This window comes from Carettochelys insculpta, chromosome 8, assembly GCF_033958435.1.
Source record: "Carettochelys insculpta isolate YL-2023 chromosome 8, ASM3395843v1, whole genome shotgun sequence".
NCBI lineage: Eukaryota > Metazoa > Chordata > Testudines > Carettochelyidae > Carettochelys > Carettochelys insculpta.
The window spans coordinates 16,558,049-16,579,303 of record NC_134144.1 but is presented as its reverse complement, the minus strand read 5'-3'; the positions used below and the strand labels follow the sequence as shown (position 1 = coordinate 16,579,303).

At 43.2% G+C, this 21,255-nt stretch overlaps 1 protein-coding gene across 2 annotated transcripts in view; it reads right to left on the bottom strand.

The window, feature by feature from the left end:
• Window positions 1–6,171, bottom strand: part of HECW2 (HECT, C2 and WW domain containing E3 ubiquitin protein ligase 2) — a 250,554-nt gene extending 244,383 nt beyond the window's left edge. For both annotated transcript variants that reach the window (XM_075002118.1, XM_075002120.1), the window contains exon 1: window positions 5,941–6,171. The gene's annotated coding sequence lies outside the window, so the exon portion shown is untranslated. The remainder of the gene's footprint in view (window positions 1–5,940) is intronic.
• Window positions 6,172–21,255: the final 15,084 nt, after the last annotated feature.

Here is a 21,255-nt window from a genome sequence, read left to right as displayed (position 1 = left end):
CTGGAAGGATCAATTTAGATGAATGAAAAAGATTAACATGGGGGTCCTTCATTGAAAAAAACCAAGAACCTTATACATACTAATATCAAACGTATGCACTACTTTCTTATATTTATACATACAGGTTTTTCAATAAAAGTGAACAATCAAACTTATCTACAGAAGAAAAAACAAAACTTGTTAACTTGGTTTTTTAATTTCTAATTGTTGTTTGCTGAAGGCTTTAAAGAGACACAGGCTGCGTCTACACAGGCACAAATCTTCGAAATAGCCATATTTCAAAGATTATTCAATCCAGCGCCTCATTAGTAATCTTCAAAATACAGCTATTTTGAAGATTTGTGCCCATGTAGACACAGCCACACAGTTCATGTCTGAAGTTCAATATACAATAGCTTTATATTCCTTTAATGAGGGACATGCATGAGCAAGTTGTGAAATAGGCAAGGATTATGTCAAGGTAATGTGATGGTCCTCACAGGGAAAGACCCTGAACCCCAATCTTTGACACCCTCTATCACTTTTATGGAGGGGTAAGTTACCGCCTGACCAAAGTCCATTTGTGCATCTATCTGCATTTCACCACTGTGTCCAAAACAAGTTCGCATTTCTTCCCACCAGCCAGATAATGGTTGACCCACTCCAAGGATTTCAGCTGTCTCTCACCCACAGAAAACTCTGTTTGAAAAAATAGCCGAAGTAAGGGGGTAGGGGAGAGGAGGACTTAACACATTGTTTTTCTCTCAAAACTAATCTCAGAATAATCAACGGTACCTTATGAAAATAAAAATTGTTTTTCTTTGGGCTCATATAAATATATCAGTAGTCTTCAGGGAAATTTTAAACTAGTAACGTTATATTTATCTTGCATAATGCATTCAAGCAGCATGATTTTGTGTCTAATTCACAACTGGATGGGAACCAAGGGCTATGAAGCTTCTTCTTAACCATGGTACAACTGTAGACACAAATAACTGTACTCCGTGCAATATTCAGATGGCCTCAAACATCCAAACATCAGCTATTGCTGTTCAATATTTTTCTGATATTCAATAAAGGTGACCAAATTCAAATCTTAAGGGTACATGATAATGTTATTAGAAGCTATGTGGCTAAAATGCCGCGTGTTGAAGTATTTTTAAAAATTACAAATATTTGTACTCAGTATGCTGATTCACAAGCAGGACACTACTTTTTTACTCAACTTACAATGGATTGCTGCTGGTTGCAAAAGAGATACTCAACAGCACCAACAAGCAATTTTCATACCACAATTGTTTGTGCTTTACCCTGTTCCCAAGGGTTTTCCTCTACAGATAGTCCCCGACCTATGAACGGGTTACATTCCAAACACCTGATCATAACTCAGTTTGCATTTGACACAACTCTGACGTACCTTGATTTTTGCGTGAGGTGGGGAGGGCTTGGGTTGGGGCCCTGGAAGGGGTTAGGGTGGCAGGGGTGGTGGGAGGGTGGAGGGGAGCTGAGCCGGGATTTGCAGGAGGTTGAACCCGGACAGCAGGGGGCGGGGGCCAGGCTTGAGCCTGGGGGGCAGGATGAAGCCCTGCGTGTGCTGAGCCAGCCACGATGGGGAAGAGGGGAGGCATGTGATCTGGAGCCACACAGGAGTTGGGTCCGAATCCACAGGGGTTGGGGCTGGGTGGGGTCAGAGCATGGGGATTGGAGCCAGATCCGTGGAGGCTGTTGGGGAGCCCCTGACATTCAAGTGGAGCAACCCACTAGGGGAGGCGAGCTGGAGTGCGCGGGGGTGGGGGGGGGCGGGGCGTGAGCTGCAGGTTGGTCGTAAGTCAATACGTCCGTAAGTCAGGGGCCGCCTGTATTGTGTTCTAATAGCTGTACAAAGGTTGGAGAAACACGTTATTTTTGAGGTTAAGACTCTTCAGGCTTACTTTTTTAAAGAGAGCAAGCAGCTCACATGACCCATCAATTGTATGTTTCAGGTATTTTACATGGACAGTTGGCAGGGCATATCTAATGCCAGTAACAGCCTAACTATGCAACAGGTGCCCACATTACATAAACTTTGACCACGGATGACAATCTCATCAGAAAGTCATGAACTGAACAGGCACAGACAATCAGTCCCTCCACTAGAGGTAGCCCTCCAAGTCAAGAATGACACACATGAGTAGAAGCAGCAGAGGACGTTTGAACTACTTTGTGTGTTATACATGTTATGTAGATTCACAAGGGACTTCAGTTTCCAGAAAGGTTGGTCTGCCACTTTGCTCAGGTATTTTGTTCATGATTAAAGTAAATACGAATGATAACAATCAAATACTCTTCAGTGTTACAATGGCACCGCTAGGACTGGACAAAACCTCGTGTCATTACCTAAAAAGCATAATGTGTTTGTATATCCTGCAAATTTTGCAGCAGCTCTGTATTCGTCAGAAATTCTCCCTCAGATTTAGCAAATAATCCTGAACATCCTCCCAAACTCCCACAGAGACCTCACAGGGGATAGTAAACACTTATCTCTAAGCAGCAGGCACAATATGGGACCCTGGGTATAGAGGGGAAGCTGCTCCATGCCCCATGAAGGAGTGGGGCCTTGGGCAGAAGAGAGCAGGCTGGAGGGAGGCAGCCCTCAGGATTGCCCAAAGAGCACTGTGTCCCCTTCCCCCAGGCTTTGGAACCACACAGTGCTCTGGCAGTGATTTAAAGGGCCTGATGCTCCAGCTGCTACTGCTGCAGTGGTGATGGCTGGGAGCTCCAGGCCCTTTTGTGTCACTGGGCCCCAGGGTAACTACCCCCTTTGCTGCCCTCCCCACCTATGTCCCTTCATAAGTCATTCAGGGAAGCAATGAAGAGCACAATTCGCTTCTGGCCCAAGCCTCTTTTGGATCAGCTCTCTGGAGCTTAGTATCATAGAACAGGTCACGGCATTTAATTAAGCTTTACCTGCTGTTGTACATTGGGCACTGAAATTAGCGTTAATCTTTGGCATATGAATAGCCGGAATACCCTCCAACCTCTCTGTCTTATCATTAGAGAGCTTTCATTGTCAACAGGGGACATGCAGACAATATGGGTAAGTATACCTGCTTAGACAACTATTTTGTCTCAAAGTCAAAATTTCTTAGTCAAGATACATTTGAAGTCCAGACTCCACAGAAACATTTTTCGCATCATAATAACAATAAGTAAATAAAAAGATTTCTTAATCCATTCAAAAGCATGTTGGTGGCCCAGATTTTACCTGCAGTCCAGCAGCTGAATACCCCTGCCCTCAGTGAAAGCATCAGGGTCATCAACACAACTAAGGTTTCCTGCAGTCATTTTCTCACCCTGTATTATGAAAGACACCAGTTTATACGTTCTGTTGCCCCTAACTCAGCAAAGCACTTAAGCATATACTTAATTAAGCACGTGTATAAGTCCCATTTAAGTCAATTCAATAATACTTTTGCAAAAATATTAGTAAAAATTATCCTTATTTCTGTGTAATTAGATTGTCATCAGTAGGACTGAATAACTATAATAGGCCAACCACATGATCTCTGTCTGATAGTCAGAGGGTTTAAAAAAATCTGGATTGGATTCAGGTGGGAAAGATGGAAGATTATTTACTGAAAATTATTTAAAAGCATGATCTATAAACTCAGTTCAATACTCAGAAAAACCTTCCTATGACATACATTACAAGGCATACCACATTTTGTCTGTTTGGATGTTATGAAAAATGTAATAGTGTATTCCTTAAATTAAAAAAGCGTTTTACAAAAGCAGTCTTTTTTTTTTTTTTTAATAAATCCAGTATGACTATTTAATCATGAAAAACTGAATTTGTTCCATTTCTTCTCAGGAAAGTTGGCAAAACAGCATGTTATTCTGGCAGGCGGTCACCATAAATGTCACTCTAAGTACTCACTGGGCTTCTTAAAGGGAAATGCCATCCTGGAATTTACAGGTTTGAAAAATTATTGCAAAAAATTCTGTAAAGGAAATCAACTTTGAAAGCAAGCAACACCATGATAAAAGCATCCATTTAAAAAAGAAAAGGGATCCTTGCAGCAACATTCCATGGCTCCAAGCCAAAACAAACGCTGTACTCATGTACCAGCCAAACTGAAAGACATGCCACATGTTTGCAGTGAAGTTGTGAGTAGACTGTTCAGATTTTTTAACAACAGATTAACTGAAGGCATATAAAGTACAACTATAAAGCATAAACTAGCTAAGTGTAAGTAAAAATTAGTTTTTAAGTCACCCACAAGGATTGCCATGCATGGCCACTGTCTAATTTAAGATGACTTTGTTAAATTCCAGTGCAAACCAGCAAAGATACAAAATCCTGTATTGCTAGATTATGTTGTAAACCAATAGTTGATTAAATATTAAAAGTAGTGTAGGTTGGAAGGTAGCATTAGCATGTTTCTTTGGTTTGCTAATAATGATACAATTTATGGTCATGTAAATCAATCATATATAATCCCTCATTAAGAGAGACTTTTCCAAAAGGTTTTGTTAGAACCTAAAGGGAGGAAAATATGTCCATTTTGGCTAGTATGTTAGTAAGAACTTTGGGTATCTCATTTACGCTCACCATCAGCTTCAGTTTTTCCATGCTGAAACTTCTATTGAAATATTTGTATACATTTATGTTGTTCTTTTACAGTTTCACTCTTGCAAACAGAAAACAGAATGACATCTCAGAATAGCAGCTCTATAAAGCTCTAAAGTAAAGTAAAGTAAGAACCTAATTCTTCATCATTTATTCTCATCAAATGGAGTTTGGGTTGATAAGGAATCTTTTGCCAAGACTCATGCATGGAGGCTTCTTTTACATATTTTTCCCAGCAGAGGAGAAAATACCACCTGCCTTTTATTTATAATAAAGCTGTATAGGCTGCTGATGACCATCCAAAATCAGATGAAGAGAATACAAAATTAAGTAAGCATGATTCTCCTCCCCCACAGCCCCACAATAGGCTCCTATAGTTTTACTGAGACACTAAAGCTTCTTAGAAAAACAAATGACTCCTTTTTGAAAACCCTCTTGATTTGTAATGACATTTGTCAAGAACAGGCTTGAAAAAAAAATCAATCATGCAAAATAAATAAATAAATAACCTCCATGCCACAGAAGAAAATAATTATCAGTGAGAAGACTATAAAACATAAGCATTTGATTTTTATTTATAGTGGGGATTATGGACCAGTCATCTATCTGCCTATGTTCTTCATATGAAGTTGTCCTGAATTGGAGTTCCAGTGACTGTGAACCTCCAACATTTACATTTCTTGCCAATAATAATCGATTTTGCATTTTAAACCTGCACAGTTCCAACAATCAATTTCACTAATTCACTACAAATTTATACCCCAATTTTCCCCACAAATCAATTTTCCTCTCTTTCCCTGCAAAAACAAATCCATTCAGGTTTCCTCCGCACAGGCACACGTGAAATAGACGAGCCTGGAAGAGATAGGGAATGGAGGAACTTGACACATCTGCCATTGCACTTCACACAGGAAATGTATACATCCAAGTCTGCAGTTCCAGGTTACTTCGTGCCATGAACAATTTCATTAACGTATTAAAAAACCCACCTCAGAAAAGCCATGCACCTATTTAACCGCCTAAGCACGGTGAAGGGCTGAGACACTTGAAGAACATTCACCGAATAGGCTCATTTACAGGTGCGGGTTTTGCTTTTAAGCCCTATCGCCCTGTGCACACAGACACACACATCCCCCAGAAAGAAAGCGCATCGTAATAATCATCCGTAGAGAACAAAGCAGCTTATTCTCCATCCACCTAGCTACCTGCTACACCAGCACAGACGGGCGCTGGGATGCAGCAACAGCAGCAGCCGGCGACTCTGCCTCTGACAAGCCCAGCCAGCCGCAGTCAGGAAACGCAAGTTCCCCTCACATCGTGCACACACTCTCCGCAGCCCCACGTCAACTTACCCCCAGCAGCAGCTGCGGACGGGGCTCCCGGGGAGGGGGATTTCCAGCCGAACCCGCCTTGAGGACGAGGATTCCTGCAGGGGCCCCGCCTCGTCCACGCATCGGCACCTCCCGCTGGAGAGGGGGCTGACTGCAGCCGGCAGAGGCTCCGGGAGTCATGCAGCAGCTGCTGCCGCCGCTTAACCTGCTGCTCCCCCAGCAGCTCAGCCGCAGCAGTAGCCTCTATCTGCCTCCCCGCCCTTTCTACGCCGGCAGCTCTCAGCACAACAAACAATGGGACTAACGCTCTGTCCTGGGGGCCGGGCAGGCCCGGCTCCTCCCCGCCTCGTCCCGCCCCCCACCTCCTCAGAGGGTTGAGTCAGCAGCTGCACTGAGGGGACCCGCGGTGTTCTCTGCAGCGCACGGGGGCGGGTGGAGGCAGCTGAGCTCTCTTGGCGCCGGGGGAAGAGAGCCACTGACTGCCGAGCTCTCCCGGCTGTCTCTGGGGGCAGTCGCTCTCGCGGCGGGCTCTGCCTACCGGCGGGAAGCACACCACGGCCAGCCCGGGCACCGCAAGGCCTCCGCTCCGCACGCCTCAGAGCCTGGCAAGGTGCTGGCAGGAATTGTGGGTAGCTGCAGCCTGGTCGTCGGGCCTTCCTACCGGGCGCTGCCCGCTGCAGCGGCTCCAGCAGCAGTCGGGGGCTGGCTTCAAAAGGAGAAGGGGGAGAACAGTCCTGAGCACCCTCCCTGCCGCTGGGCTCCAAGTTAACCAGGCTCAACAGCTGACATTTGCCAAGTGTTTATTCCCCAATGAGGCTTTTCTCTTAGCTGGGGCGGGGGGAGGCTGAATATGATAATAAGCCCCAACTATGAAACCACTGACTGCACACAGAGCCACCACTGGCAAGTATATGGGACTGGCACCATCTATTTGTTCAGCACGATCTGGGGCCAGGGTTAGTTCCCTACATGCTTTCAGGCTGCAAAGTAATGCTGGTGCTCTTTTCTGTATCAGCTTAATGGAAAGCCTCTGCTTAAAAACTAGGTTTCTGTCTGAAAGGTTTTACTCACTGTTGTCACTACCACTAACACCTACTGTTCCTATTGTGGAAGGAGGATCATCCCTACTTTTCTTCCCATTGGTTTACTTTGTGTATGTAGTCTCAGAAGGATAGCTGTGTTAGTCTGTAATTTTGTGGCTACTCACAGGTAACCTGAAGCTAGGACCTGTAGAACTTAATGCAGGTGCCTTTACAGCTTCAGCCAAAGGCCTGTTGCCTCTCCGTGTAGGCTGTGGAGAACACTTATTCTTTCTCTGTGAAATGATCTAGGTACCACTACTGCAGGCAGTTAACCACACATAGGGGTGGGTGAGTGCGTGTGTTACATGCTCCCCCTAGCTGAGGAACCACATTCCAAGCTTCAGAGACCCAGATGAAATCCCAAATGGAGATCCCCAAATAGGAATAAGGAGATTTAGAAGTGCGCAGAGTCCTTTAAAAAAAGACCCCGTGTAGACAAGCTGCACATGATCAAAAGTGGCACCTTCAAAGTGCAGCAGCTGCCATTATGCTAATGAGGCTCTGCATAATCATTGCAACACCTCATTAGCATATCCCAAAGTATCTCATTCGAAGCCTCCTTTCAGGGGAGGTGGGGGTGCTAGTGTAGACATAGCTAGGCAGGCTTAACCCTTGGACCTCTGGAAATTAATGCAGGTGCCTCTAGAGCTTGAGCTAAAGGCCAGCTTACTTGCCACATAGGCTGTAAAGGACACATTCTTTCTCTGTGAAGTGATCTAGGTACTACTACACAGGACAGTTAACCACACATAGGTGTGTAGGCTACAACTTCACAAATAACACGCAGTCCTCTGGCACCTTAGAGACTAACTAAAGACATGGGTTTTACCCATGAACACTCATACCCTAATACATTTGTGAGTATGTAAAGTGCCACAGGACTACTTGTTTGTGTATTTAACAGCACTGAAGATATAGCCACTTTCACTGTTAGCCATTTTTCCCTACTCCATTTAGGGAACTTTCACATTGCACTTGAGGATAGAAAAATATTTTAAACAGGAAATATTCTATAAAGGGTTCTAAAACGAAAAAATATTGTCCAAGTAATACCCACACATATACTAATAGATTATATTTCAAACTGAACGATACTGCTTCTAGTGATTGTGAAGGGTTGCTGAGGTAATAAGCATTAGTGAGATTGATTTTTGGACAGAATATCAGTATGGTCCCAGACTGGGAATTTTGTCTAATGCCAACCTTCTCACTGGTGTGGATCCCCAATCATCCCCCCCAAACCACTCGTGGTTGAATCACTTGCGGCTCCCATTATGCTAATTAGGTGCTGCCTATTCATGGAAGCACCTCATTAGCATCTTCCAAACTCCCTCATTAACATGCCCCATCTGAAAGGGAGTGGTGGTGTGACCATAGCCAGAAAGAGCAAAGATTTCAGCCTCAGAATGTGGCTCATCTGTGTGATAATAAGTAGAGTGCTGCTGATGTTGCCATTTGTGACTAAATTCCAAACTAAACAAGTTTTGACAGCCAGGAAAGTTCCTGAGAATGTGGTGTGTGCGTGTATATGTGTATATGCAATGCAAAGTATGCAATGCTATGAATTTCCTAATATTTTTATTATAATTGCTTGTGCTATGTTTATGGTGGTTGTGATATTTTTAAACTCAAAAGAAGAAATACAGGAGATGAAAAGTGTCAGCTAATGAATTATTCCCACTGAATTAACAGACAGATCCCTGACTGACACTAGTGCACACTGGTTTAAACTAATGCTAATGATTTATCACATTCATATATTGCATAAATCAAATACTGGGTTTTTATGTTTCACTCACTCAAAGTAGATTTCAAAATGTTCTTTATAATGTACTAGGAAAATTCCACTTGAGGTGGGCAATAAACTTTAGTGCACATGAATTTTTAAAATCCCCTTGACTTCCCCTGAACATACATGGTGCCGATCACAAAAAGAGTGCTGCAAAAAGCATTTATAGAAACCCAGAACTATTTCTCTGCATTTGGGAGCCATAACCCTATAGGATTCCTAACCCGAAACTTCTAAATCTGGATGGGCAACCCCAAATAGTGGGTGGGCTGCATGAGTGACCATCCTTCACCTAAGTGGGTTGCAGCAGCCTGTGGCCCAACGGGGCTCCACTTGTGGCCCCGCAGCCCCCCGGTCTCTCTCAAACACTAGGGCACTGTATCCCACACTTACCTGCTCCCCACCATCCCAGAGCTGGAACCCCACAAACAGCTGATTAGCAGTGTTCCAGCTCTGGAAGGGAAGAGCGGGGATGGAACATGAATTAAGAGAATTGCAGCTTCTCTGGAAGAACTGTAAGAGATGGGGTGGCATAGGCAGTGCATGGCTCCAGTATTCCAGCACATGGGGGAGGGAGGCAGACAGGGTTTTGCAGGCTTCAGATGGAGCCCCACTGGGTCACATGCAATCTATGAGCCACAGTTTGCCCAACAATGTTCTAAATTCACTGCAAAAATATCTTATAATAGTATGTTCTGATTTTTCTTTTAAACGCATGTTCTGATTTTTCTATTGAAATTTTTCTATTACCTTCTTTGGTATTGTTTAGGACTATTTTACTCCCTCTACAGGCATCATGCAAAGGGGAACAGAGGACATGTATCCCACATTTTTCAGACCTGTCTATGGAACACGATTAGCTCTTATGTCCTCTCTGAAACCAGGGATAGAGAAAGGCGGCCGATTTCTCCAGATTAGACAATCACCCTCTCTCCCATTCAATTGCTTCTTTCCTATGTGTCACTCCCCACCTCACCTTTCCTAGAAAAGGGCCCAGACCTATAATTACTTAGGCTGTTAGAGAGGAGGCCGAATAATTTAATGTGTATGTATGAGAGTGTGTTGAACCCCCCAAAAAGAAGCAAATCTGCTCCTCCAATTCAGAGACTATCACCTGTGGATTATCCCAGAAGGTTACCTCCCTTGCCCTTAATCCAATAATGAGGAGTTAAAAATATGATTCAAAAGAGAATTAAATGTATTAAGGATAAATTTACAAATAGGAAAGCAGAAAGCATTAATAAACTGCAATCACTCAAATAAAACACACAACTGTGGAACAGTGACCTTCCAACTAGGCATGAAGCCCAGACCCAGCACAGTTATCCTGGACAAGCAATGTGGTATGTATGCCTCAATATCAAGACCTGATCTTGCAGACCGATATGCACCTTCCCTCAAGAAGATGAGTGCTCAGGACCTAAGACTTTTAGACTCTGTGGAGTCCTCAGGGAGGATCTCTGAGGAGCCTCTTGTCAGTGGATTCATTGAGGGAGGACAGCTGATGGTAAAAACCTGCAGGTATGCAGATGGTACATGGAATGATGATCTCCTTCTTCTCCTTCCTTGGCAGACAACAAGTGGACCACAATAGGCAGGCAATGGGCTACTCCAGTGGACAGTGACAGACAGCCCACCCTGTAATGTAGGTCACAGTCTTTTATGGACTCTTAGGTGAAAAAATCTGTACCCTGTGATGGTGGGAAAACAGTTCTGAGGTAAATGGAATGCTCAGAGAAAAGGGCGGGAAAAACCAGTTAGTTCTGGTTCCCAACTGTCAGTGACTGACCATTCTGGAAGGCTGAGCTCAAAATGGATTCTGATCAGGTGGTACAACTCCATTATGAATGTAACAACATATGTATTATAACTACAGAATATGTGCTTTAAACATGTCTTAAAACAACCTCCAAGAATGCAGAAGACTTGCTTAATTGATGAATAGTCCCATTGTGTTCTAATCATGCTGGTACAATCAAATTACTGGGACAGGTAGATCTAAATGCCCCACATTTAGAGGGAAGATGCTGGACCCAGATCAGAATTGAGTACTAGTGATGAGAAATTACCAAAAAAAAAAAAACACACCAAACCAGAACAAAACAAAAAAAAACAAGGCAGGGATGGGAGCAAAGTAGCAAAGTTTAAAGGTTAAAGATCAGGATAAAGATTAAATATCAGAGAGTCAGAAGGGGACACTGAGCAGCAAAACTTTCTAGTGCTCGAAGGTGTCTGGAGTTAGTGTACAGAAAGGAACTCTGTTGTGGGGTGTATAGTCAGATGCAAGACCAGAAATAACCCTTCCCCAGTCAAAGAGCATCCCTACACCTACCTTCGTCCTTCTGATATAACAGATGGCCATCTTGGCCAACAACAGGAGGAAGCTGATGAGGTTTTGCAATTCTGTGGGGCCATTGGTGTATGTGTGAATTAGGTTTTGTGGGTAGAAGTACAGACAGAACCGCAGTAACAGGTTCTGGACGAGCCAGGGGAGGGGTTGGAACCTGATGCACCTACACAGATTTGCACCAGATTTTCCCTCTTATTGCAGGAAGAGCAAGTATCAGAAAAATTTGCTGGTGCTCCTACTGGTATAATGGCTTTTTTGTAAACCAGGCCTGCAGCACTTTGGAGCTCTTGAGCTTTCTGCTACATGTAAAATGCATGATGGAGAACCTCTGAGCTGAGAAGTTATTTTTTGTGGATCATATTGTCCCTCTGATTAAGATTATGATGTATCTTAGGCACAAAACTCTTACTAACTGGATGTTATATAAAACCATATTAGCCCCACAGAGAATCTGAGATCTGAAAAACAGATAAAAGTAGAACCACAATACGGAAACTACTGGCAGATAGTTGTTACTTATTCTTAGGCTAAGGATACAGCAGGCAAAAAAAATTTTTAAATTATCTCCCAAAATGATTTAAAACCCACCAGTATTACTTAGACTATGTCTATATTATGCATGTTACAATGGTGCAAGCTCTGTCTCTGAAGTTGCAGTGTTACAAAGCAAGCTGCGTAGACACTGTCACCAGAGAGAGCTCTCCTGATGAGAAAATAAAACCATCCCCAACCTGGGCAGTAGCTTAATCTCCTGGAGAGTGTCTCCCACTGACAAAGTGCTGTCAAAACCAGTACTTTTCATCATTAAATCTTTTGTCGTGCAGGACGGTGAGGTTTTTTTCAATACGCTTGCAAAAATTTTAACTACAAAAGTGCAGTGCAGACATAGTCTGAGAAATTTATTAAGCTGAATTATAAAAAACATTTTAGTACACATATATAATGAAACTGGTTACATCCCTATCTTTTTCTTATTTATGTTGACTCCTTTTAAGGAGTCCCTTTGTCATCATTCTTTATTGGATCATAGGTCTCACTTTACTTTCCTGTAGGTATTTTTCTGTAACTGTCTCATCATATATAAGGTCATAAAGATTTGTATTATAAAAGGTATGTAAATATAATGTAGCCTTGCATGCCACTAAGATAACTGAAGAGAGCTTCTAATTTAAAATAATCAAATAGCCAGCATTAATATTAAAAAGTTTCAAGCACACTTCCAAGCAAGATTTTTTCTGATTTTCAAATTCTATGATCGTATAATAAGTATTTAAATATAAATAAATATATAATTATAGTAAAAAGAGATAAAGTAAATGGAACTCCAAGACCTTCTTCCATTCTGTTCCCTTTGGTTATTTTCTGTAGCAGAATCCAGCACAGATAAAAGATGAATTGACAAAACAAGATCACTATCCACCCAAAGGCATAGTAAACAAATGGAGCTGGAGGCCTTATGACCTCTTGGGAGATATCCCTAAGCAACAGGCAGGCATGTTGAAAAGTAAGAAATAATTCTTTAGTCTACAGAGTATTAATTTCCTCATGGCAATAAAGTCATTGGAAGGCCAAAGATAAATGCCCAAAATGAGAGCTTCCATAGTATACCCAGTTAAAAAAAAATGTGTAAAAATAGCCAGCCACACAATAGGGGAATTACATGTTTCACAAGACTTTTGGAAAGATTCTTGCACAGGTGAAAGCACTGATTAAAAGAAAAAGTCCCTAGATGCCAAATGCTGCAAGAAACATTCTCTGTCAGAGCCTGCAATGTTTCTGAAAAATAAGAGAACATAATGGAAGTGGAAGCCATCTGCAATTTCCCAGCTGGAGATTTTTCTAACAAAAGGAAATCCTCAGTGAGCAAACAGTTGTTATAGTGATTTCTTATAGCACATGTTCACCTCTGCAAGTCCAGCAGAAGGAGGTAAAAGTAGGACATGGTTTAAGACTGCTACACGGCAAGCTATCTCCAGCTTGTAAAAGAGCTCTTGTGAACTGTTATGAGGTGTAGACAGTTACTTCACTGGGGCAGGCATATATCCACCCAGGGCTATAGCTACACTACAGTGATCTGTTGACAGGAATTACTGTCAGAAAATCTCTGTTGACAGATTGCATCTACACATAAAAGTGGTTCGCTCTGTCAACATGCTCTGCTGACAGAGTGGCCAGACGCTTTCTTGACAGATGGGGACCCGGCGACCCAGACGACAAACTTGCATGAACAGCAAGCCCTTCTGGGAGTCCTAGCCTGGCATACCCTTAAAGGTGCGCCCCCCCACCCCCAGCTACCTGCAACCCATGCTCCCTGCCAATGCCAAAGCTTGCATACCTCCTGGAAGGACAGCAAAACTAGTGCTGGGCTCCCATGCTTGATGAGAGAGTGAGTTCTCTCTGTCCACTGAGCAATGCTGCCAGAGCAGTCCCCGGCTTGCGCTGGCCCCGCTCACAGCTGCTGCAGTTTCTGCTGCACCTCATCGTGGCCCTCCTTCTCCAGTCCAAGCTTTGAACGGCATGGGCGTTCACAGAGGGGGCAAGGGAATTGTCCTGGCTCTGTTGGTGAGGCTGCTGCTGTTGCTTTCTTCCTCTCACGAGTATCAATAAGGCATACATGTCGCTGCTCTTCAAAGTTGTCATACGAGAGCATGCCAGCCTGTTTGGTCTATTGCATGCTGCTCTATCTGATCTGGTTTTAAACCAGCATGAGCAATGTTGGCCTTCACACAGTCTTTATACTTCTTGCAAGGCCTACCTTGATTCCTTTTGCCCTAGGAGAGTTCACCGTAGAGGAGTTGCTTAGGGATTCCTGACTCCTCCATTCACATGATGTGCCCTGTCCAGCAAAGCTGGGCTTTCAGAATCATGGCTTCGATGCTTGTGGTTCCTGATCTGTCCAGGACTTCCAGGTTTGTAACTTCTGCCATTGAATGTGCAGTATTGACCTCAGGACCTTACCCACGTGTAGCTGAAAGCTCACTACCTAATAAATAAATTTGTTAGTCTTCAAAGAGCGACATGACTACTTGTTTTTTCGAAGCTACAGACTAACATGGTTACCCCTCTGAGACTGAGGTACTGTTTCAACCTGCTCCAAGATCTGCTGCTCTCCCCGCAGAGTTAAAAACAGTAGAGGAGTTCAAGTACCTTGGCAGCGTGATAGCCAATGATGACTTTCTTGACAAGGAAATCAATGCCAGAATCTGCCAGGCCAGCCGGGCACTAGGACATCTAGGAGTGCAAGTGTTGAATCAGCACAATATCCAACAGTCTAGTAAACTGAAAGTGTACAAGGCTTTAGTTCTGACTAGTCCCCTGTATGGCTATGAAACCTGGACCTTGTACAGAAAACATATAAAACTGCTGGAGCGCTTTGACACGTGCTTATTACCTAATAAATCAGTTTGTGAGTCTTTAAGGTGCTACAGGACATTGTTTTTTGACAAAATCCAATCCAACATTTAGGAACTGTACCTATCCCATAGCAGCAATAGTTGCCATGTAGGAGAGTCATTAATAACCCAATAAATAGCATGCCTTAAGTGAGTGTGTTATATAGGGGAGCTGAAAGACTGGCCAGGCAGTCAATGTGGTGTGGAGTGGTTCTGCACAGCCTGGCCCACTCCCACTACCAGCACAGTCTGGAGTGTGCCATGTGGGACTCTGGTAGCAATTTAATGGACCTAGGACTCCAGCTGCAGCCTCTGCCACAGCAACAGCAGCAGTGGCTAGATCCTGGGCCCCTTTCAATTGCTGGACCCTGGAGCAGTTGCCCCCTTTGCCCCTCCAGCCTCCATCGGTGGGCCTGGGGCTATGCATTAAGTAATTTAAATAAAACAGATATTTCTCTAACATCTAGGCAGTAATTATTTTAGTAATTTTAATTGTTTATAAAAGTGTCATTGGATTAATAATGTAATTAATAGAGCTCAGAAATGCCCCTTTAGCCAAATTAAAATTAGAAGCCTCATCCTTGCATGTAGAGCCTTCTTTTGAGAAGATGGTTGCAGCTCACTCTTCCAGTCCAACAGGGAACTATACCTATGCATTTCATACAGCCACTATCAGCACTGAAAGAACCAAACTATTTAAGTGAGCTACTAAGCACTGTAATTACATTTACACTGCATGAGGAACATAAATAATTCCAGAAAAATTAACCCATTCCATCACGAAATCTGAAAATTCATCTGATAAGCATTGCTCCTGCACCAGCTGCAGCTAATCCTTTAAATTCTGGCAAGAACAATTACATTACATGATCTCCACCCATAGTATTATATTTAGCCAGGAAGCTCATTTCAGCCTATCTGATTGGTTTGATTAAAGAAATGTGTATCTATAAATCAACATACATGTCTAAAACACAGGCACTGAAAATTTCATTTAGAACAATGCAAATGGATAGGTCACAACTACACCTGCATCATGATCATGTGGTACAACCCTACACTCATTTTACAGCAAGAGGTCTTTCCTCTGACGACTGCCTACTGCAGAAGTGTTGACAGCCCTATCATCTGTGGAAGGGACCTTTAAAAAATCTGTGACCATTTCACCATTTCCTCAGAGTTGTCCTCATAATCACATCTGGCAAGATGACAGTGGAGGAACTAGAGAACTCCTCCCTGATGAGCCTACAACAATAAAAACAGACATGGTCAGTAGGACACCCACGGTATCCTTGTACTGCAGGGAAAAAGTTAATTTTGTGGTTATTACAAGGTGTCAGGTGATGTTTGTGCAGATTTTAAGATTAACCGTCATAAAGTCATCATTTTCATCAGCTTGCATGGTAAGTAGTGTTACTATGATCACACTGTCCCATGATAATGGCATATCAGAATGTGTCACACTGCATATAATATCTATTGTTTGTATATAATCTAAATTATTTAGTACATTGAAGCTTTTTTCTTCTTAAATCAATTACTTTGACACAAATCATCCATTCTTCATATATAGTCACTTTATCCAGTGTTTTTCCAACTGTTACATGAGGACCGAAACATAGGATACAGGGAACTGAAAATTTTGAGAACCAAGCTAAAGAAGAGTGAAGGTAGGCCACAGATACCTTTTTCTTACTAAGCTGTCGGCAGAATGACCGCCTAGGACAAACATCAGTTTAAACCAAAATTACCTTTTCTTCCATGGAGAACAAAACTAAAAGCTATACTCCAGACATCCAGACATTTGTTGTTTACAGGATGACTAGTTTAAAGAGGTACATAAAAAAACTTTGCAGTGCTGCTGATACTCAGAATTAAAAAGATTTCGGTGACCAACATGGCTAGAAATATGGCCCTGATTCAGCAAAACATTTAAGTATGTGCTGAAAAATTATAGCCATGCTGAAGCACATTTCTCATTAGCAACACAATTATGCTTTAAGTAAGTGCATGCCTCACTATAAGCACACATAAGTGCTCAGTTTAATAGGGATAGACTTAAACCTGTGCTTTAAGTTAAGCATGTTAAAAGCTTTGCTAAATCAGTGCCAGGGTTGAGGACATTTGAGTTTTGGCACAGGTTGTTAAACTGTACTCAACTGAAAATAATTGTCAAAGCATAGTTCTGCCATAATTGTGCTTGACAATGGTTTTCAAACAGTTGTAGTTAGTTGTTGTCCCAGTATGGACAGCAACTAAAAAAAGACCAAAGACTTCCAAAACATGCTTTAAAGATATACCAAATGGTGAGCAATAAGCAGCCTGTGAACCAGACTCTGTGCACCAAGGTTAGCCCCTGGCAGGCTGCAGATAATTTATTTATATGTGCATCCACAGGAACAGCTGTTTGCAGCTCCTCTTGGCCGTGGATCACCATTACTGGCCAATGGCAGCTGCAGGAAGAGATGCCCCAGACCATGCCACTTCCTGCAGCTCCCACTGGCCAGGACCAGCAGTCTGCAGCCAACAGGAGCTGCAAGTGGCTGTACTTGCAGAATAGCAGGTAAATAAGGGGCTGACAGCCCGCTGCAGCTAATCCTGCCAAACTGCCTCTGTCTTATTCCCCATCCTTGGGCTACATCCTACCTCCTGCCATTCTAGTATGCACCTGTTCTGGAACAAAAATCAGTAATCTTATTAGTTGTGAATGAAGAACTACCTTCTAATCAAGATTTTAGGGAACTCCACTGTGCCCTGAGAAGACAAAGCAAATTAGGGGTGGAAGCAGCACATATGAATTAATACAACTCTCGTTACCTGTGTTGTGGACAGGGTTATTTAGTGTAAGAAAGAAGAGTGGCAATCAAAAACATTACAAAAAAGGAATCAGATGCAATCACAGGAGAGGGGACAGTCAGGGGATGGTCAGTTGAGAATTCAGCTATGGAATAAAGACATTTCTGTAACCGTTTCTGCTGTCTGTGTGGACATCCTACTTTTCCTTCCTTTCAATGGGGAAAAATGGACGTTTGCTTAGCATGGGAGGGGAATGAGGAAAATGCAATGTGGGAAGATGATTTCAGAGACCAGTGAGCATACCCAAAATGCTATGGGGATGAGGGAACTGTGGGATAGGTTCCCTTAGTGCACTACTGCAGCAGTCGTTCTTTGCCAATTGGAGTGTGACAGCAATGAGTTGACTTTGCAAGAAGCACATGGGAGGTGAGGATGGTCAAATTCAAACTTATAAATTCCAGAATTACAAAATCAATATTAATAAATTCAAATTTATCTTGCAATGTAGACATAGTCTATGATATCAATATTATATCGATATTAGTGCTCCCTAAACTGAGTTAATGGTATTTACAGTGAAGACAGTCACTTGGTACAATCAAGCTAATTGCCTTAAATTTGAATTTATCTTGTAGTGCAGACACAGCCTTAATTTTGTCACTGGAATAGATGGGACACCAATGCAGAGGAAGAACACTCTAGTACAGGTGTGTCCAACCCGTGGCCCGTGGGCCACATGCGGCCCTGGACAGCCAGTAATGCGGCCCCACAAGATCATAAACTTTTAACATTATTATGTGATTTATATACACTAACTATATTATATAATTTATATGCAGCCCAAGACAATTCCTCTTCACTCAATGTGGCCCAGGCAAGCCAAAAGGTTGGACACCCATGATCTAGTATATGCTACAGGAACACAAATTTATCTAACTTCAAGGATAGCAACTCTTTCCAGTTTAGCCAAGAGCCCTGCCAGTGCTTTTAAACACTAAAAATTCATATGTGGCACCAAAAAAAAAAAAAAAAAAAAAGGCAAAGTGTTACTTTAAGGGGACGAAGGTAACACTGTTTCAAAGCTATGTGATGGTAGAGAGAATAGAAATTGGAAAGCCCCTTTTCTCAGAAGGTGCAGAAAGAGGCATCCTGTCCATGGGATGTGGTGAAGCAGCCACTCCAAAACGCATGCCTTTGGAGGCCCCAAAGTAGTCACGGTGGTGGGGGGAATTATCTACAGCACGTGGAGGCAGAGGCAGAACCAGAGGATTGCCCTCCTCCCTGCTCTCCCATCCTCCCAGCCCATTACAGAGAAGCCAGGTGCAGTGAGCCAGGAGGACAGTGAAGGAGGAGGCTGCTGCTCCCACCACCCATGTGGTGAGTGGCGCAGGGGAGGCAACCCCCTGCTGCTGCTACCGCTGTCATGTGCAACCCCCAACCCCAAAAAATCCCTTGGCCCTGTTGCTGGAGGTAAAGGACAAGGGGGTAGGATGTGGCAGAGGCAGAGCAGGGGAGGGACATTGCCGCAGGCCCCACACCTGTGGGACTGGTGGCGGATTGCCCCACCCCAGACCCCAACCCTGCCTTGGGACAACCTTAGGTGCAGATCCATCTGTTTCAGAATCTGTGACCTGTGGACTAGTTAAATAGTCCAAGCATAAACCATGGATTAGAAATAAAGAGAAAATAGCAGGTAAGGTACAAACAAAAAACTAAGGCTAAGAGTACACATTTAGGATGAAAAGAGGGGAAATAAACACAAACTCAGTAGTGCCCAGTAACTGATTTCTGTAGCTCCATTCCCAACCACTAATAAAATTTTCCCATGGCTCTGCAAAACAAGAAAATTATACCCCCAAACAGAAACCTATTTCCTAGTTAAATTCCAGGCACTGATGAGAATACTGCAATGAGGCCCAGGACCTACCATTCTCCAGCTAAGTGTAAGGCTCCAAGGAGGAAACTCTGGGGAGTCAAGAGAATGGTGGTCACCAACGGTGGAGGAGCCCTCAAGGAAGATGAGCACTCAGTTGTAGGATTCACTACAGGTAAGATGGATGATGGAATGGCGTTATTAATGATGTTCTAGATAGGGTTTTCCTTCCTCAGTCTTGTCTCAGGAATGTTGGTATCCTTCGATGATCTCTTGGAACAGCTTGGAGGCCCATATTACACACATTGTCTGTCAGATGCACAGTCCTGCACAAGCACTGTATAAGTCCTTATATAGAAGTGTTGGCAGAAAAGTCGTGAGGTATTGGAATGTTGGGATTACCTCTGGTGGGAAAATCTGATTTCATCTGGTACAAGACTGTGCGCCTGTGTGATGACAGGCATGATAACAAACATGAAATCCAGGAGTCAAAGGTTACATACTTCATTATTGGCTCCATAAAACTCACTGGTTTACCCTTAGCTCCTTAACAGATTCTTAATTACACAACATAAAACAGGTTTGAGCATTTACATCTAACAGAGGAATAGGTTACTGCCAAAAAATCAATGTAGACATGCAGAAATTCATTAAGCTATTGCAACATGGAGGACAGTGGAGTAGGTAAGATTTCTAGAAGCATTTGCAGCTGGCAATGCTCTTCTATGGAGGTGTGAGGATTCCAGTGATATATGGACTGACGTGAACATACAAAAGATCAGTCTTACACTGGTACACCTGGATCAAGAACACTCCACAGACTTCAGTTATATCCACAGCACAATAGCGAGGAAATACCTTAAAAAAAAGGTAAAAAAAATTGGGTTAGAATATGGTTATGTCATAGGAACACAAGATTACAACGTAGTAAACATTCCAGCTCTCTCTTCAGGAAACCATTTTGGAGCCAAAGGGAAGCTGCCATAACCTATTCACAATCTCTGTTCAGTACTTTAAAACTGCATCATGAAAAAGAAAATCTTGCATATCCACATCATAGATTTAAGGTCCCTCTCAAATAATTCAGATCTGGGAGTTCCAGCAAAAGCTTGGGAAGTAACTGGGTAACTCACAATAACAGGAGAGCACTAAGTTCACGATACCCAATTTGGAATTCCTTATTCCGGCAAAATGCCTGTGAAAAATAGAATTTTTTCTCTATAGAGACAGGGAGTATAAGCCTTTAGCTTCACTGACACAAAGACATAAAAATTTTAAGATAACATATGTGTTAGTGATCTCACTGTAAACTTTTAAGTGGAGACAGGGCACCTGTAGTGTTTAGCATGTGATAGCTAGATGAGAGGTCAGCAATATAGTTCCATCTGGGAGAAAATGAGTAAAACTTAAGTGTTTTCACTCCACCATACTTAGCTACACTTATGCCAAGGTAAAAAGTCCCATTAGTTATCCCATGGTAAAATATACCACTTTTGTCAGTGAAGACATAACCTTAGTCTTATTGTCTTTGAATTCTTCTCTAGAGGAATTTCAGAAGTTTAAGATTTCACATACAGGTTAAAACTCCCAAATCCAACATTCTCTCATCCAGCAACATCCATTGTCTGGCAGCACCAGAGAATCCTGGGGCTGGGAAGAGGAGAGGTCAGCCAGACCAGTGACAGGAGCCCAGGACAGGGCAACCACAGCTGGTCTAGCTGAAAGAAGGGGGGACTAACGGCAGCCAGTGAGCCTGGGCCAGGAGCAGAAGTAGGGAGCAGTGGTCTGGGCTGGTAAGCTGGAAGCTCATCACCAAGACCAAGTGGGAAGCTGTGGCCTCAGGAAGCTGTGGTTGGGGAGGGGTGGCTGGGTCTGTGAGCTAGCAGCTGGAGAGCCTGCATGGTGGGGAGAGGGTGTTAAGAAACCACTGGCAGGGAGCCCAGGAGTAGGGGCTCAGGCCAGCAAGGGGGCAGAATTAACCACCCATGGTCTGGCAAAATCCCTGGTCCAGGTCCACTCAAGTCCCAAGGGTGCTGGAACAGGGAGGCTGAACC